This window comes from Temnothorax curvispinosus, unplaced genomic scaffold (assembly GCF_003070985.1).
Source record: "Temnothorax curvispinosus isolate PA1 unplaced genomic scaffold, ASM307098v1 QBEX01015252.1, whole genome shotgun sequence".
Taxonomy (NCBI): domain Eukaryota; kingdom Metazoa; phylum Arthropoda; class Insecta; order Hymenoptera; family Formicidae; genus Temnothorax; species Temnothorax curvispinosus.
Genome location: NW_020225032.1, coordinates 13168 through 30914, shown reverse-complemented (window position 1 = coordinate 30914; position 17747 = coordinate 13168). Strand labels below are relative to the sequence as shown.

Below are 17747 nucleotides of genomic sequence, written 5' to 3'. Positions count from 1 at the left end.
GCGCATGAGTGAGGTAGCCAGGGAGCTGATCGGGGCCGTTCCAACTGGAGCCGAGTACCTATACACTCCTCCGGTCTATACGTACCTATGAAGGTTCTTCGCGAACGTAACGAACCCTTCTTGTCGACGTAACCGTCGGTGCATGTAAGAGGAATACCTGGAATGTAACCCGCGATGCAATTCGAATGTATATACATACGGTTGCAACGAGGACGAGATGCGGCTACCTTCTGCCATAACGAGTACATTCTCCGTGAGATATCATCTCCGGCTCCGTAATTAATATCCGCGGTGTAATATTCTATGCTAATAGAAATTTAATTCTTCCGAAATAAGAGCACGTCCGAAGACGGAACGGGATTCACGGCTAACAGCTCGATAATGAAACTCTCGGAAGCGTTCGCCGCAACTTTTATCCGGTACACCGCAGTGCAATTAGCGTTATCTCATCTCGATAATGTGCGAATGCAAATTACCGGAGATCTAATCAAGTGCGTTTCCGCGACGCGCCCACGGCGTGTCTTTTCTGCACGAGTCGTCCATAAAGGAGCCTCGGTATCGAAACTTCAGGTCGCAATCGGCAAGGCGCCCGTGCCCGTCGCGGTCGCGCAACGACGTGGTACTTAGATCGGTTTTTCCAATCACGCCGAAGTCACGCGCGTGTACGCGGAATGACGCGCGATCGCGTAAAACTTGCGCGGTGTCGCGCGCGCGCACTGAATACGCGTTTATCTTTCCGCGTAGCGGGTGGCTGGATCCGCGGAATGTTTCTCACGAAGATGTTATCGTCTCATCGGAACGCGCGCTGAGTGCCCCGTGCCATTAATGTTTCTTGCGCGGTCTTAACAATACGATTAATATAAATCCGACGCGCTTCCTGATGCGCCACTTGTGTTATATTACATATACGTGACGTAAGAGTACGGTCGTTTCGTGCGTTGCGCGCGGAGAATACATTTTTTCACTTGAATGTGGGAAGTTCAAAGTGCCGACCGTAAACCTTCTGATGGATCAAGCAATTAACATCGCCTTGAGATCGGAAAATTTAATTTACACTCTCTTGTCTCTCGTAAAGTCAACATTTACCAATACAGAACTACCCATGAAATTACAATAAACGCGATAGGTTTAGTTAAACCTAAGGCTCGACTTTAAAGGTATCTTTTTTTTGGCCATTAGATTCAAGCGTAAAACGTCCGTTGTATTTTTACGCGTGTTTATGCACGTGCTACGGCCGCTTTAATTCATGCATCGTTTATTGTGTATACTGCGGAATTTGCATACGCGGGCACATACGCGTGTATTTATATTGCCCGTGCGCGCCAATAAAGCCGCGCGGCCCGCGGAGTTTTATAATCCACGTACACCCGACGTCGTGCCACCTGTTTCATATCGTGGGCATAAATAACCGAACGCTAAAATACACCGCACGTGAATGCGCCGCTCGTAAAGATCCTTATGGTTTCCATGAAAATACAATGCATACGTTTAAAATTACTAAATCATTCCCGCAAGTGGACCGGCCGGCCGCGCAGCCATATCGTGCATGCGCGTGTAAAGACATTTCTTTTTCAAATTTACGCGTTATTTCGTATGCCGCCCATACCGGTCTACAGCGACGCGCCAGAGAGTTCGACACATCTGAAAGTCTCCACGTCAGTTGTCTTCATTGATAGTCGCGACGCGCGACATTTGCCGGGAGTGCACATTGCGAAGCGTCGAGACGCGCGTGAAAACAACCGCGGCTACTCGCTCAAACTTGACCCGCTAATGAATAATAAGAAACGGCCGGTAGCGTCGTTACATACCGTTGAGCGCGGAATGGTAAAGGCTTAAAGTGAATGGCTGAAACTTAAAGCGATGCGCACGCCGGTTTAAACTCTAAATGACTAAGCAGCCGGTGCGTACGGCGCTTTGAAGGATCGCCGTACATTCCAGCCTGCGCCACTTTTTTGCCGACTTTAATGCCTCCACTTAGATCACTGAAAAGTATAGGTATTTCCGGCGCCTTAGAACATGACTACACGTTCTATTATTTCGGTGCCGGCGGCACCTTGGAAGATTAGCGATTTCTAAACGACCTAATCGAAACCAAAATAACGCAACAACGTCGATTGCAAATGTAAATTGTTTCGTGGCACATGTATATACAGAAAAAAAAAAGAATATTCTTGATTTGGAAATATCTTTAGTTTCAACGTGGAAATCTTGAAATGAAATTATATTGCGTTAAACTTGCTTGAAAAGAACTTGCTTGAAGAATACTTGCTTGAATGAAGTCATTATATAGTGCAATCAAGAAAAAATGTTGAAATAAAAAGTTGACATTCTTATAAGAAGATATACATAGATTGTTTCGTATATAAGCAAGATCACTATAATCTTCTTATAAAATTTTCACTTTCTATTTTATATAACGTTTTTTTTTTTATTACACTATATAATGACTTCACACATGCAAGTTTTCTTTAAGCAAGTTTAACGCAATATAATCTCATTTCAACATTTTCATTGTTGAAACTACAGATAAGTATTATCAAATCAAGAATATTCTTTTTCTCTGTGTATAGTTATGACTGAAAACATCTTTGGCTTATAGCGTATCCGAGAAATTTAAGAAAGTGCAAGATGATAAAAACAAGTGCAAGATAATTAAAAAAAGAGCAAGATAATAAAAACGGTAGCGATAATTTTATGACGAAAATTATATTATTTCGCGAACGGAATATTGTGTACAGGGATAAAATACGGACGAAAAAAAATCGTAAAATCTTTTAAGACTCGACTAACTGTATCTAGAGTTTTAGCGGAATAGCTAGTAGAAGCGATATCTCATCTCGTAAATTTTGCGCGCCACGTATTTTCCGACAGTTTAGTAATCGCCGAGATGAGTGGAAGCGATCATTAAATCGGAATGACGGCGATACGCGCGAAACGGAAAAAAGTATTGACGCGTTACGTGACTGTGAAATATCGTTATTTCTTAATTGAGTATAAAAGTGCAGTGCACCTGTAAATTCAATTTGCAGTTTGCTTTCGCGCCGTCATTCATTACGTTGAAAATGGAAATGCCACTTTTTGAGTGACGGTACGTATGGGATATCTTTATCAGATTCGCGAGTGTAAAAAATTGCGCGCGATAAACGATTCAGTATCTGTAGAAAGCAAACATAAAACTGCCAGCATCGTTATTTCAAAATAGAAGGAAGACGATAGAGGAAACTTAGGCTGACGATTACATTTACATGTAATGACACAGTATCGGAAGCAATAACTTCTTTTAATACGTTGAATGCAGATCAAGTATAATAGTTAAAAAATTATAATAGTTAATAAATTTTAATAATTGCTTATATACGTTGGTTACGTGTGAGAGAACAAAGTCAATTAAAGCTGCAGTAACTTTAATTGATTCAATTTATTAAATTGGATTTAGTTGAATTGAATTCGCGATTTCTGTGTGTGAAATTGATAGTACGAACACCGTACAACATCGATGAAGAGAGAACGATCATGAAACCGACATTAGTAAATTAAGTAGAAATTGAAGTGTTATTTCAGCTTGTCAGAGCTAAAATAACACGCTCCGTAAATTTCGAAGGAAACTAATAATCTAAGTCGATTCACAATTTTGCACTTAGGAAGATACATTACAGCTGTTATACATTTGACAGCAACGAGATGCAATCGAGCGCAGTCTTGCACTTCGCGTTTCCTCTGCTATATTCTTTTATTATATTTTATTTTAATTGTACAGCATCATGGCACGATATAATTGTCGATTCTGCTCACTCACGTTACCTTCCTACGACTCGACATCCATCTTAAGTTTATTAATATGCTAACATTGATAGATTTGTGTCCGCTGACGTGAAATTATGCAGTCTCATCCTAGCCAACAAAAAAGTTTTTTGCATTTCCGATGATGTCAGTCTATACCAACCAGAGAGTATATTAATAGCCGTGTCGGTGACCAGCACGGTGAACTTTAATTCAGTAGCTCCACGCCGGTTATCGGACTGGTGCTAATCGGCGCTATCAAATTATAAAAACGCATAAAAATTTTTTACAATTCTGTAAGTATAATTTGAAGTAATAACGTAAGGTAATAAACATAAGGTAATAAAAATATCAGAATTTTACATAAATTAGTTATATAATATTTTATCGAGATGTAAATATAATAGTCAAAATTTCATTCCATTGTCGCTAAAAAATCAATTAGGTCCGGCATTCAATATGTTAATAATGGATAAAGAGTGCCTCGTAAATTTTTGATACGGTTGATAAATAATTTTTATTGAATACATGTCTTATAATACACGTGTCAGATAATTCCTATTTCTACGTATTTTATACATTTTGACCGATTATACGTTTTGATTTTCTTACGCTTTGCATAATTCATGCCGCTCGCATTCGCCATTCACTTCACAACCGACGTCTAAATATTTCACATTCTCCACGAAGTCGCTGTCAAGCATATAATAATTAATAGCGAACGAATCCCTGTAATCGCGACGCGGTATTTCTGCGACTTGTCATGTCAGTCGTTAACAGTTAGCTCTTCGACATATTCCTCCCCCTCTTCGCGAACGTGTCAAACATCTGTATAACACTTTGTATACTCACGCGCGACCACAATGTAGGTTTAAGGTATGAGTGCTCATTAGTATGAGACTACTGCCGTGTTCGCACCGCGAAAGATAAAGCAAAGTTGAAACGCGGGGACAAAGAAGTGGAATGCTAGCTACGTGTCACAAGATAAAAATTAGAATACTCGCTCATGGGAAAGAGCCGAGCGACGTGAATTTCGCGCACGAACTGCCGAGAATTTCTGCGGAGCTTGAGGTGCAGGAACACGACATGTAACAGGTTCCACATTTTAATTACGTTCAGATTTCGGAATGGAATTTTACATTAGGTAGCAAATAATGTACCCAGATTATTGTACATGGTTCAGAATTTTATGACTACAAAAAGTTGGAGCAATATTTTACAAATATTTTATTTTTGAGAAAATTTTACAACGAACTGAATACACACATAGTAGGGTCTAAAAGTTTCTGGTTTAAGGATATAAAATAGGTGTTAAAATAAAAAACAACCACTTTTATTTTTTAATATAATTATCTCCTTCATATTTCAATACATTTTTTAAAATGAATTAATTTTTCTATACCACTAAAAACATTTTAAATTGTTCTTAAATTAATTTGTCACTTTTTTATCACCCGCCCTACAAGCCCGACTTAATAATTATTTTTTATTTTCAAAATTGATGTCTGAGTTGCGTAAAAAAAATTTACTAGTGATAACCAAGTGATCTCTACAGTGTTGAATTATTTTAAGAACAAAAATGTAGAATATTTTTTTATTGATATACTTAAGAAAATTAATTCACACACGTCGTTCTATAAAAATATATTAAAATAAATATTATATTGACTAAATATTAATAAAATAAATATTACATTGAAAAAGAAAACCGAAAAAATGGTTGTTTTATTTTATCATCTTTTTTTTGTATTTTAGGTCAACAACTTTTGGCCGTCAGATATTTGCTGTCAAAAATATTCAGTTACAATTGCGAGATTGAATGTAAATTACCAGTTTTATCGCGCGTTACGTCCAACGACTCCGAGCCAAACTACAAATTTTCATTATTATCTGTGTAGCAGGGAAGTCGTTATTATACCGCGAACGTGGGCGGTTTTTGTCTCCGCATAATTTAACGCTTATTATTTAACTACCGTATTTAAAAAGCGTCTTCTCGCGCGTCATTACGGTAATGATGGCGAATTTTAACCTTTGCTCTCGACAAAATTGGTGGAAGCCGGTGTTCCTTGAAACTTGAAAACAACATCCGAACTCGAGCTACGTGACCCTTAATGGACCCGTAGCCGCGGGATGTCAGGATACTCTACGGTATATTTTTGACGTTTCCGCATAGCTCGCGTCTTAACATCGACAGGATAATGCGTCGTACTCATCCTGTGCAAATTCTACGCGAGTGTCTATTACATTTACTTATCTATATGTATTTCATGTCACGCAAGATTAAAGTAATTCGTTTTTTTTTTTTAATTTCTAAATATATATTAGGTGCGAAAGAACAACACTTACAGCATCAAGTTTATTTTATTCGTTGTGTTGGTCATCCTTGCTTTGAAAATTTTCGCCTTTAAGCGAAAATCTTAAAAGCGATTCGTATCTAAAAAGAGGGCATTTACATCAGATATATTTTCATTAAATATCGGAAGAATTTCCCGTAGGGAAAAGACTCTGGAGGGAATTCGAATTCTGCGCGATCGTTGCAGTCCAGTCGTCGTAAAGGAAAGATGAGGAGCGAGGAATATCGTGTAAAGGGAGTCACGGAACCGTTGCGGCACGCAGCTGCCGGAATGCTTTACGAGATTTGCGGAATCTCGAGATTGCCGAGGAAAAGAACGCACCGCGTTCTGAACTTGCGTCGTGCGAGATAACTGTATACGCCTCCGAAACTCCGGATAAATATGGGCCAGTATGGTTGCCAACACTGAGGAACGTGATTTTGCGGTACATTTTCCGGAGTCTCCACACCTACGCCGCCGCCTTTAACTTTTGTCGTTATTCACACGTCTTAGGACCGGTTGACTTAACCGTACTCCGAGTGCTCCTTCCGCCTCGCCTTCTAGATCATAATGACAGTTTTCAAATGGGTAGCGATGGGTTTAATTAACCTTGATTAGCGCTGGTAGATGTTGGCGATGCTGCGACTGTTAATATCTCAGTGTTTTAACACTTATGGCACGCTGCATTCTGTTATCGTTATAAATCGTGGCCAAGACTTCATTCGTCTTTCGTAATGTTAGCTATAAACTTTAACATTGCACAATTACACGCAGGGATGAGGGAAGTCATTTTAGCCATCGTATACTACTTGAAAATTTAAATAAGCATCTGAAACTCGCGCAGAGACAATGCAGATAAATGAGTTAAAAGGAGCTTCATTTTCTCATCATGTTATTTCCGGAAAGTCAAATAAAGATTATTAATATTATTAGAAAATAAAAATTGTATTTTGCGCAATTATTATCTTTCTTTTGTGAGAGATAGTTTTTGTTTTATTAAGATTCTTGATTTATTCTTAAAGGCACATAATTTCAATCCTCTCAAGATGAAAAAATTTGACATAACACGTCAAGGGAGTCCTGCAAAGCCGACAACTCAGTCTGAGAGAAGGAAAAAGAGGAAGTCTAGCAGAGGTATCAGACGCCGGTGGAATAACGCTTTGGGGTGAGTAATAGTTAATTTAAATACATTATTCTCTACGGAAGAATACCATTATTTTCTTTTGAATCGTTTACTCAGAAAATAAGAATATTTGTAAAATCCTGTGAAAGCTTACACTTAATGAAAGAAGTTTTCTTGAAAATTATTACTTAATCTAGTTAATTTGTTATTATCTATTTAAATATAGAATTGCGATCAATAATTATCTTTCCAAATATTCGTTGTTTTTTATGCCCTGCTTTAATGCGGATCTTGTATTTGTGTATGTTACAGTATCAACGTATAGTCGATGTGTTGCAGATAACTTTACTACTCGTTGCTCATCAGTCGGTGAGTGAAAAACAAACTTTTTTCTTGAGGTAATGGATCTATGATTAATATGCCAAATATATGTAGCAGATGTATTTACACACGTATACATATCGAACTACGACAATAAATTATTACATGAATATTACATCTCATAGATCCGTTATTTTTTAATATGGATAAATTAAAACGATAAAAATATGGATTTTAGCTTCTCTCAGTTCGCGTGTAGCAATTCTTATCGATTTAAATTTAAAGGTTATTAAGTTTCAGTTATATTTAAAGGCTAAAGCTTCTATTTACGCTGTTAAGGGTGTTCTGGCAGCTACGTAGCATTTGTTTTTGCAGCATACACAACTTGCACAACTTTATAATTGTGTTTACTGTCAGCATGCTAACTTCATTAAATCGATCGATGATTAATCAGTTTATTTCGCGTTCTTCACTCACATCAACCAACATCGACAACATCGTCATTGAGTTACTGAGCTAGCGAGAGTGGGTCGATTATCGGATTCTTCAACGTCGATCTCGTCGCACAACTTTACGCCACCCATAATGATACATCATAAAATAAGCAATTGCAGATCGATCAATATTTTTGTTGCTCCGTTGAAGGTTTCTTTCGTTTAAAATGGACTATCTATAAAATAGTTTATACGTCATGCACCATGATTTATGTGCACGTATACCGTATATTAAGATTGCAACCATAACAAAATTCCACAAGTCACTTGAGATACTTATTTAAATATATCTCGTATGTATGTATATACATACATGTGTGTGCGTGTGCGCGAGTATAATTATATTATATAAATAACATATTAAATATATGTATATAAATAGACAGATAGAAATTCTGTTTGCCTCGGTTAATAGAGCTTCAATTCGCCAATGCTATTAAATTCACTGCAAATCCAAGTGTTCCAAAATGTGTAATTTTTACACACTTGGCTTTGTAAATGTATAATTTTTACACACTTGGCTTTGCAAATGTGTAAAAATCTTAACACTGCAAGTGTGTAAAAATTACACATTTTTCAAAAAAATAACACGCGTACAAATGTGTAAAAAGTGACTACACGATTTACACACTTAAATGTATAAAAATAGCACACTTGAATTTGCAGTGTTGAGATTGCATATTTTGACTTTGCACATGCATATAATATGTTAAATAAAAAATATCCAATACATTCTGTGGAGTATTACCGCTCACACTATATGTTTTAATTTATCATACTTTACTTTATCTTTTATTGTCTCGTACCACTCGTATTATGGTACACTGTCTGTAGACAATTAACACAATCTTATATCGTGTCTATTGCCGTTTTAGTAAGATTATTAACGCGAGATCCGCTAAATTTCACATTATGGCATAATCGTTTTATTCTCTAAAGATATATCTCGCGATTATAGCTCGACTTAACGAAACTGCCATTTGCATCAAAGCAATTCGTAATTAACGTTATGGAATAAGCACGAGGTGGACGGACGCCGCGCCTCGTGCTGCTAAAAGATCGTCGCCACGCTAACGCGCGCTCGGCGGGGAGTAATCATCGCCATAATCCGAGCCGGTCCGCAAACATTACGGCATTTTCAGTGCGCGCCGGAGTGTCTCGTAAAATAAAACCGTGAGTCGCCGCGGGTTTACGATCCGCAGCACTTTAACGGGGCGGACAATCTCCGGGATAAGGTGTCGCAATTTGACGATGAGCAATTATTTCGGAATCGCCAGACATTTTTCGTCGCGCCTACGTTCCTCGCCGGCCGTGCCGCGCCGCGCCGCGCACGAGTAAAATACCGCCGGGATCATCAAAGTGACAATTACTTCCAAATATAAATCTCACGTAACTTTATCGCCCGCGCTGGGACACATGCCGCTTGTAATTTAGGTGATAGATATTATTATTATCGAGTTTTTGAAAATCCGTTAAAGTATTAAGTGATAAATTAGAATATTAAAACAAAAATTGAGAAAATTAAAATGGTTTTAATTTTCAAGAATTAATGTAAATTTCTTTGAAATACTTTATGCGTATAACATGTGAAAGATTCAATGATCATTGCCTTGATATAAATGAAGGCCCAATGTCGAAGGGGTTAAAAGATTACTATTATTTTCGTATTGCTGATCGTTTTTATGATCGTTCGCGCATAGAGTCACGTTGCAAAATGCCGTCGATGCTAATAAGGTATGTGCATACATGAACTAAGACTCCATATGTTTTGTGGCGCCTTATGAAGCGCGGCGAAATGTCTAGCTGAACGACTATACGATGCTCGCGTACGTTAAACGTCATAATTAGTTGCAAGTAGGCAGGTACGACAGGGAAGAAACGTGCCTGCGTATATTACGTCAACGCGGCAATGGCTAACGGTAATAATCTGGAAGGTTACAACGACGACCATGGGCGCCAAGTCAAGTTCAAGATCCCAAGGTTTCGCTCGCGCGGAGGAACGGGAAGTTGATCGCGAGTCTCGAGCGTAGGCAGAATGACCAAAATAAACCCGGCCAGTGTCGAAACGACACGCGTTGTATAATCGGTTATTTCGAGATTCGAGAGATTGACTCGCGGTTCATCGGTTACGGATCCACTCATAAAAAAAAGGTTTATGGATGTATTTTGCTGAAAAAAGTCGATCTTATCTTATGACATATGAACTGACTAGCTTAAACTACCCGGCATTGCCCGAACTTCTTATATCTATAAGAATATCTGCAGCTTTTTTTATTACAATATAATATTTTAAAATTAACTGGCACCTTCAATGTGACACAATGCTTATTTACATATACTTCATTACGCAATGCTTACTTGTATAATAATGCACTAAACTTAAATTGTCACACAGTGTCAAGGAGATGAAATCAGGGGGAGGGGATTGCTGTCCAGATTTCATGGTACAGTCTATATTTACCGCAAGAGTCTAAAGAGTAAATATGTAAAATTTGGTCTAGATTGATAAAGGGTTTAGGAGTTTATAAGGAACATACAGACAGACAGACATTTTATTTTAAATATATATAGATAGTGGGGAATTTATCGCACACATAAAGATATTAAAGTAATTATGTAAAGTATCTAATATCAAAGTAAAATATATGTGCGCGCGATTTTCCAGGGATCAACGACCGAGCGAGGAACTCGCGCGTTTTGCAATGGTGACATAAGCGTATTTGTATGCGAGTCGAGTAGTAGTCCACGCTGTGAATGTCGCTAAACGCTGTTATGTAGTGTGAATCATGCGTCTACTCTTACACATACGCTCTGTCACGATCAAATATTTAGATATTCAGGCCACCCACATTCTAAGTAAGCCGCTAACTGTTCAATCACATTTTTTATATGCTTATTGCTACCGTAAAATTAAAAAAAAATGTCTACCTTTCATTTCCGGAATGCAAATGGACATCGTAAAGATATCTTCTTTTAATCATACATTTTTATTCATTTAAATAACGGAAGTTTTTAAATTATTAACTCTTTCGTTTCCATATGACTATGGTATTATGGACCATGAAATAAAACATTATTGTGGCCTATATTTTCATATATCTGTAAATATAGTATATGTATAACAGTTCCTCATAGTCACACTGAAAAAAATCTAGTTTGTTCATTTTCCACCAGTCGTCCAATTAATTCAACCAGATGTTTCTTTCAGTGCATGAGAAAAAAATGTTCTGGATGTTAGTAAATATTAGTTTGCATACAACTGTGACTCTATTTACTAAAATAAAGAAAATTTTCCTTTTTATTAGTATAAGTGTATTCACTAGGAAAAATATTTAGGATAGACCGGGGCACGTTGTCACGCGGGGCACGTTGTCACTTTGGCTTTATTTAAAAGACTAATAACCGAAGGGCAGCACCCGTCATTCCCAAAACGTGTTAGTGTATGCCCATCTTTGGTGTGTTTACAGTCTTGAGATTGCGCCAGCCGTGTTGACGTAAAATCAACTTGAAAGTTTTTTGCGACCGTAAGTAAAATTTTATTGTCTAATATTCAACGTACTGGACATGAAGCTTATGTTTTTTCAGAATAGACCTTTATATTATCTTAAAGTATGTACTTTTACCTACCGCGTGCAGTACCTAACCTTACGAATATCTCAAACGTGTCGGACATGAGGCTGTTTGAAATAAAAAATGCCCTTGGGGCACGTTGTCACGAATTTGATGGGAATCTATTGCGAATCTTCGGATGACGATAACGAATAAAAATATTTTATGTTTAATCACCGACATGATTATAAAAGAAAAAATGTTTATCAATAAGTTACGCATCCGAGTGGAATTCTTGCCTATTTAGATTAAGACGAAAACTTCGTGCTTTTTGTACTTTTTTGAAATAAAATAAATGTTTCTGTGAAGGATTTTACTTTTTTACATTGCAGCGCACTATAATATATTGATATTTACGTTGTATACAGTTTGGATTACATTTTGCATGCAATTACATTTGATGTGACAACGTGCCCCGGTCACGGGGCACGTTGTCACAAGCGACCTGTCGTTATTTATTGTTATGTAACAACTGTAGAGTAACAATCACACAAAATTCGATACTGTCCAATTGAAGCTGAGGGTTCACTCGAAATTTTGGCATATCAAAGTACTCTTAAATATTGAATGTAAAAAATACAAAAAATATTGAAAAAAATGTGTGACAACGTGCCCCGGTCTACCCTACTAATAAAAAGGAAAATTTTCTTTATTTTAATAAATAAAGTCACAGTTGTATGCAAACTAATATTTACTAAAATCCAGAACATTTTTTTCTCAGTTTATATATAAATGGCTGTAAAGACTTTACGCTTGTAAAGCTAAATCGTACGCATCTTAATATATATTAAAAAATTTTTTGGTAACATGAGGCAACGTCGTTTTTTATTTAGCGTCGTTTGGTAATAATAGTTATTATAAATACAATAAAAATTTGCAGAATTATAACTTCTTTGACATATTTTAACTAAATTTATCAAAAGTAAAAAAAGATTTTTTATTATGCATAATAATTTTCCGGTGCAAATTATTATACGCACAATTACAATAAAAATAACACATAGAAAAGTTCTTACACATTTCTAAAATATCAAAATGTTTTTATAAATCGCTTATTTATTATGTAACATGCATAAAAATACAAACATGTATTTTTCGTAGCTGTTAAATAATTTGAAAATAAAAGGATTAAAATATATAAGAATTATGTTTGCATGCATGCAACAATGCATTCGTCGCTAGAAAAATTAGTCGCGAACACCGGCGACAATTTCCGGTTGAAAATTTGATACCTAATACGTACCGATAATCTTTGTCAGATTATCGGCTATTCCGCGGTACGATAATCTAAGTAAATCACAGAGGCCTGAGGAGCATTTCCCCATTTCCTTCCCCGTTTGCGCGCAAAGGATGGTAGCCAGGGACGCGAAACAAAAAGTCGCGCACTATCGGTTTCGAGGTATCGAGAGAAAAGACGACGACGCGGACGCGGCCGTTCGCTAGTGCAACGTCCTAGCTAACCATGGTGTTTGAAGTGCACGCTTGATAATGACAGGATTTGCCGGTACGATAACTGGAAGAAGGAAGGAATTATAGGCTATGGGCATCTCGTAAATATAAGCCGTATAGCTAAAGCTACACTTTAACGTCGTCGCTTCTTCCTGGGAACTTCGTGATTTTCGCTTACGCGCGTATTTGTTGAGAGGCAAATCGGCCCACTCGAGAGAGACTCGACGATTGTTTTCCGGAAGATGATACGCGATAAATTCGTGTTTCTATTTGTCTTTTATTCTATCGCGAATCGATTGACATCAAGCTTCCTAGACGTGACAATCTTTGAATATTATCTTGAATAAATTATAGCCTTTAGAAAATATTATTACTTCATAAATTTATTTTGCAAATTAAAACATATAATACAGTTCTCTTTGTAGAAAGTAAGTAAACAGATATTTTCATTCAAGCAGAACAGAGTCGTAGAACAGAAATCTCTTCCTCTATTTTTTTATTTGATTGTGCTTTATTTATTGTGAATAAAAATTCAAATATATATTATGCAGCTAATGTATAATATATTTATCACTTCAATAATATTGGAAAGGATATACCAAGGCGTATAAATTCTGTTAGGGATATTCTGATCATCGTCGCGTTGACGTTAATACAGCGGAAAAATTAAAAACGATATCCTAGCTCACTTCTTGTAAACCCGCAATGCATTATGTATGTAATGTAGCGTAACTTGTAAGACGATTTTTCAACACACGGAGGATGTAATTTTACGGTTGACTATCATCGCCTTTTGTAGCGGAAGAATTAAAAGCGATATTCCGCGTTACGATATTGTAGCACACCTGACCTTACATCAATTCTGCATTAAATTTCTTCCTGCATGAAATCCAGCCACACGTTTATATCGTTTTATTTTTGCATCGTTTTACAAAGCGTTTTTATTTCTTTGAATATAGTCGTGAAATTTAAAGCTCACGATCAACCGAAATAGAGAAAGACGTCAATCATGCTGTGTGCTTTTGTTTTGTTTTTTTTTTACATAGGTCGCAGTTATTGTGTTAAGTAAGTCGCGTGAAGAGAAGCGTGAATGGAATTTATTTACAGGGATTCGATCAGGCGCACGCAGTGACAAATCTGTTTCATTTTTTGCAGACTGTCAGCCGTTTTCGCGTGATCGTTGTACTATTATATTATCTCGAGAAGAATCCTAATAATCGCTGGTCCCACAGGGATGACTGATTCATACAGTCATTTAGCAAATCCACAAACTCAGCTCATTGTACTACGGACTCGACTACGGATACTCACATGCATTTTCACATCACACACATACACATATATATATATACAGGGTGTCCGAAAAATCGCCTACTCCACTTCGGGAGGTGATTCAGGACCCAAAAACAAGCAAAAAAGTTCATACAAACATAGATCCGGAAATAAGCCGTTTCCGAGTTATAGCCACTTTTATGTTCAAAAATCGCAATTTAGAATCCGCTTGGCATCCCTCTTTCTTAATTATTTCTTAAATTAAAAATTTTTATTTTTAAATATTTTTAATTTTTTTATTTTTTTTTTCAATTTTTCAATATTTGTAAATACGATTACATTATTTTTAAAAGAAATCAGTTGTTTTCACGGCTACTTGAAATCAGTTGTTTTCACGGCTATTCAAAATTAGTTGTTTTCACGGCTACTTGAAATCAGTTGTTTTCACGCCTATTCAAAATCAGTAAGTAAATCACGGCTTTTCAATAAGTTTCAAATTATTATTTAACAACACCTTACTTTTAGGTTGTATCTAATCTTTCTGTATTCATCAATGGATCGTTTAAGTTTTAATGAATTAGCTGATATTTAAAAATAAAAATTTTTAATTTAAGAAATAATTAAGAAAGAGGGATGTCAAGCGGATTCTAAATTACGATTTTTGAACATAAAAGTGCTTATAACTCGGAAACGGCTCATTTCCGGACCTATGTTTGTATGAACTTTTTTGCTTGTTTTTGGGTCCCGAATCACCTCCCGAAGTGGAGTAAGCGATTTTTCGGACACCCTGTATATACCAAAAAATTTATATGCTTTCGTGCATATATAACGTAAAGAATAGTTAAGGAAAAATGGAGGCAAAAGAGATAATTTAAATTAGGGAAAAGAGGAATAAGAATAGATCGAAGCCTGGATATATATTATATTAAGAAACTTTATTAACTTGGAAACGCTGCAGGCTTAAAAAAAGACAACATCCGCGAGAGCGACTACGCCTGCACGGGTGAGATTCCTACTCCGAGTGCCATACGGTTTATCAAGATTCCAACACGTTTCCAAGCAGCGGGATTACCTTTCAGCGAGTCGCTTAAGGAGCCGTTGGCGAACTTTGCAATCGTGGGCGGGTGATTTATATCGCAGGTGTGTATGAATAAAATAAATTTGCGGCGCGCCGCGGGGTTAATACGATTTTCGACGCGAGTAAAGTTTCAAACCCGAGTAAATTCCATCCGTCGTCGCGCGACATCGAAATAAGAACGCGCGAACGCTCGGTTTTGCCAACATAAATTCGTAATATGCTCCGTGTGCGAAATTTGCGACATAATTTCGAGAGATAGGTGTCCTCCTTAGCCGTCGCTATAATTTCCGCTTCCCTGTGCCTCACAATGGAAAACTCGAGACGAATTAATTAATGTGTTATTAATCATTAAATTTGCAGCCATTATTTGCGCCCCGCGCATACCGCGCGCACATTCACGCTTTCCAATTGAAAAGATTACAGTACAGCACTCCGAGATCGCACGTCGTAATGATTGAAATCATTAGAAGCATGGCACGATCACGCGCGTTCGTCTTACCCGGTGGTTAATTCGACGGCACGCTGCGATAAATCCTACAAATCGTTACAACGGTAACGGCCGGGTAAAAAAATCGACGCCGTCGTAATGATCGTTCGTATATATGTATACCCGAAAGCAAACGAGCACTTACTCAGCCGAGGCGAGGAAATCTAACGTTAATTCCTCGTGATCGAGCCCCCCTTCCTCCCCCCTCGCTTAATCGCGTTTGAACTTCCCTGGGTCCTTGACCATTCTCAACGGTACATTACAAGGTCACACGATGCGAATTTATCCGATCGTCCGCAGCTGGTTAACCAGTCGGCAAACATGTGTATGCATCTTTCCGGTAAAGAGCACCGTGTGATTTGTAACACTTGAGATACATGTATATCTCTTATCAGACGATATATCGCGCGGTCTTGCGTAAACCTTAAAATAAATACGCGTGCAACGTCGCATTTCTTAATCCTTTCTAATGGAGAGACGCATATGGATAAATTAATTATTTTATGTTCTCACGGCTCTCCTCACGACGGTATCTCGGAAAGTCGGTCCCTCGGAAATGAAATCTCCTCGGATGCCGAAGACGCGCGCGCGCGCCAGGCCTACCGAAGTCCGCGGATGCTGTTTGAGAGACACGCGAGAAAGAGAGAAAGAGCGGCGGTGGACCGGTACACCTATCCCCGCCGTGGCGTGGTACCAGATGACTCTATAACACGCGAAGGCAATGTACCATTTAATAGCGCATACACGATCCTCGGCTTATTCCTCTCGCGTGCCACTCGCGCCTTCTTGCGCCGCTGCCGCCGCCGGCCGGCCGGCCGGCCGGCCGGCGCCGCTGATTACTCTATCGGCCAATATCGATTTCGCCGCGGTAGCTTTTTGCACCGTACACACCGGGAAATGTGCGATCCGTCTGCAAATGAGCCGCGCCGCTCGTAGGGCGCCGCGGCTGAATATCGAGCCGTGTCTCGTCTCGAGGGATTCGAGAATTACGATTTAATTGCGCGCCCCGATCGTTCGTCCCTTGGTTCGTCCTTTACGTGCCTTCCTACCCGTTTTTTTTTTTTAATTTTCCTCGGGTCGTTCTCAGAGACGCGAAAGGTGAGTTCACCGGAAAACGTCGATTGACGTACGCGGCTCCACAGTAATACGCCGTAAACGTGTGTATGGCAAGATATAGGGAAGTTCCGTCGGTTCATTAAAGGAGCGATTATGCGATCCGCTTTTTCATCGGTCCGCGGTTGCACAATTTAAGGATGTTACGCAAACACGTACGCTTTTTCCCATGTTCCGCTATAGATTCTCATTTTATTATGCTCGACGGCGAAACTGTAAAATCCTAGGAATACGCGCGCACGTTTTTTTCTTTTATTCGCGATCGAGGCGAATGCCGAGAGGTATACCGGCACCGCTATTTCTGCAACGTGCGCGCGTAGCAGATGGCGCGAATCCTCGGCGGCGGTATGCAACGCGAGCATGTAAATAATTCGAGTTTACAATGTCACGTATCCGCCTTGAAGCCTTGAACGGTGCATTTCAGGGCGGCGGCCTCTCTCTCGCGTGTTATCGTGAATTCTATTGACAATAAACGCCGCGCACGCGCCCGCGCGGTTACACAATACGCGCCCACGTAACTGTACAGCGCGGCAGTAGCGGAGCGGACAATGGCGCTACGTAGGAAAGATATTCATAATCCGCGAATACTACTCGCGTTTCCCGCGGCCGAATGCCGTGAATAAATCATCCGGACTCGCGTTTTTTTTTCTTCGCGCCGTTCACGTGAGAATTCGCCCGCGATATTTTT

General features: G+C 38.6%; 1 long non-coding RNA gene across 1 annotated transcript; it reads left to right on the top strand.

Moving 5' to 3' along the window:
• Window positions 1–4014: 4014 nt before the first annotated feature.
• On the top strand, window positions 4015–15487 carry LOC112465500. The gene is made up of 4 exons (XR_003042025.1): window positions 4015–4076; window positions 7136–7278; window positions 7549–7605; window positions 15340–15487. It is a non-coding gene; the product is annotated as an uncharacterized LOC112465500 (long non-coding RNA).
• Window positions 15488–17747: the final 2260 nt, after the last annotated feature.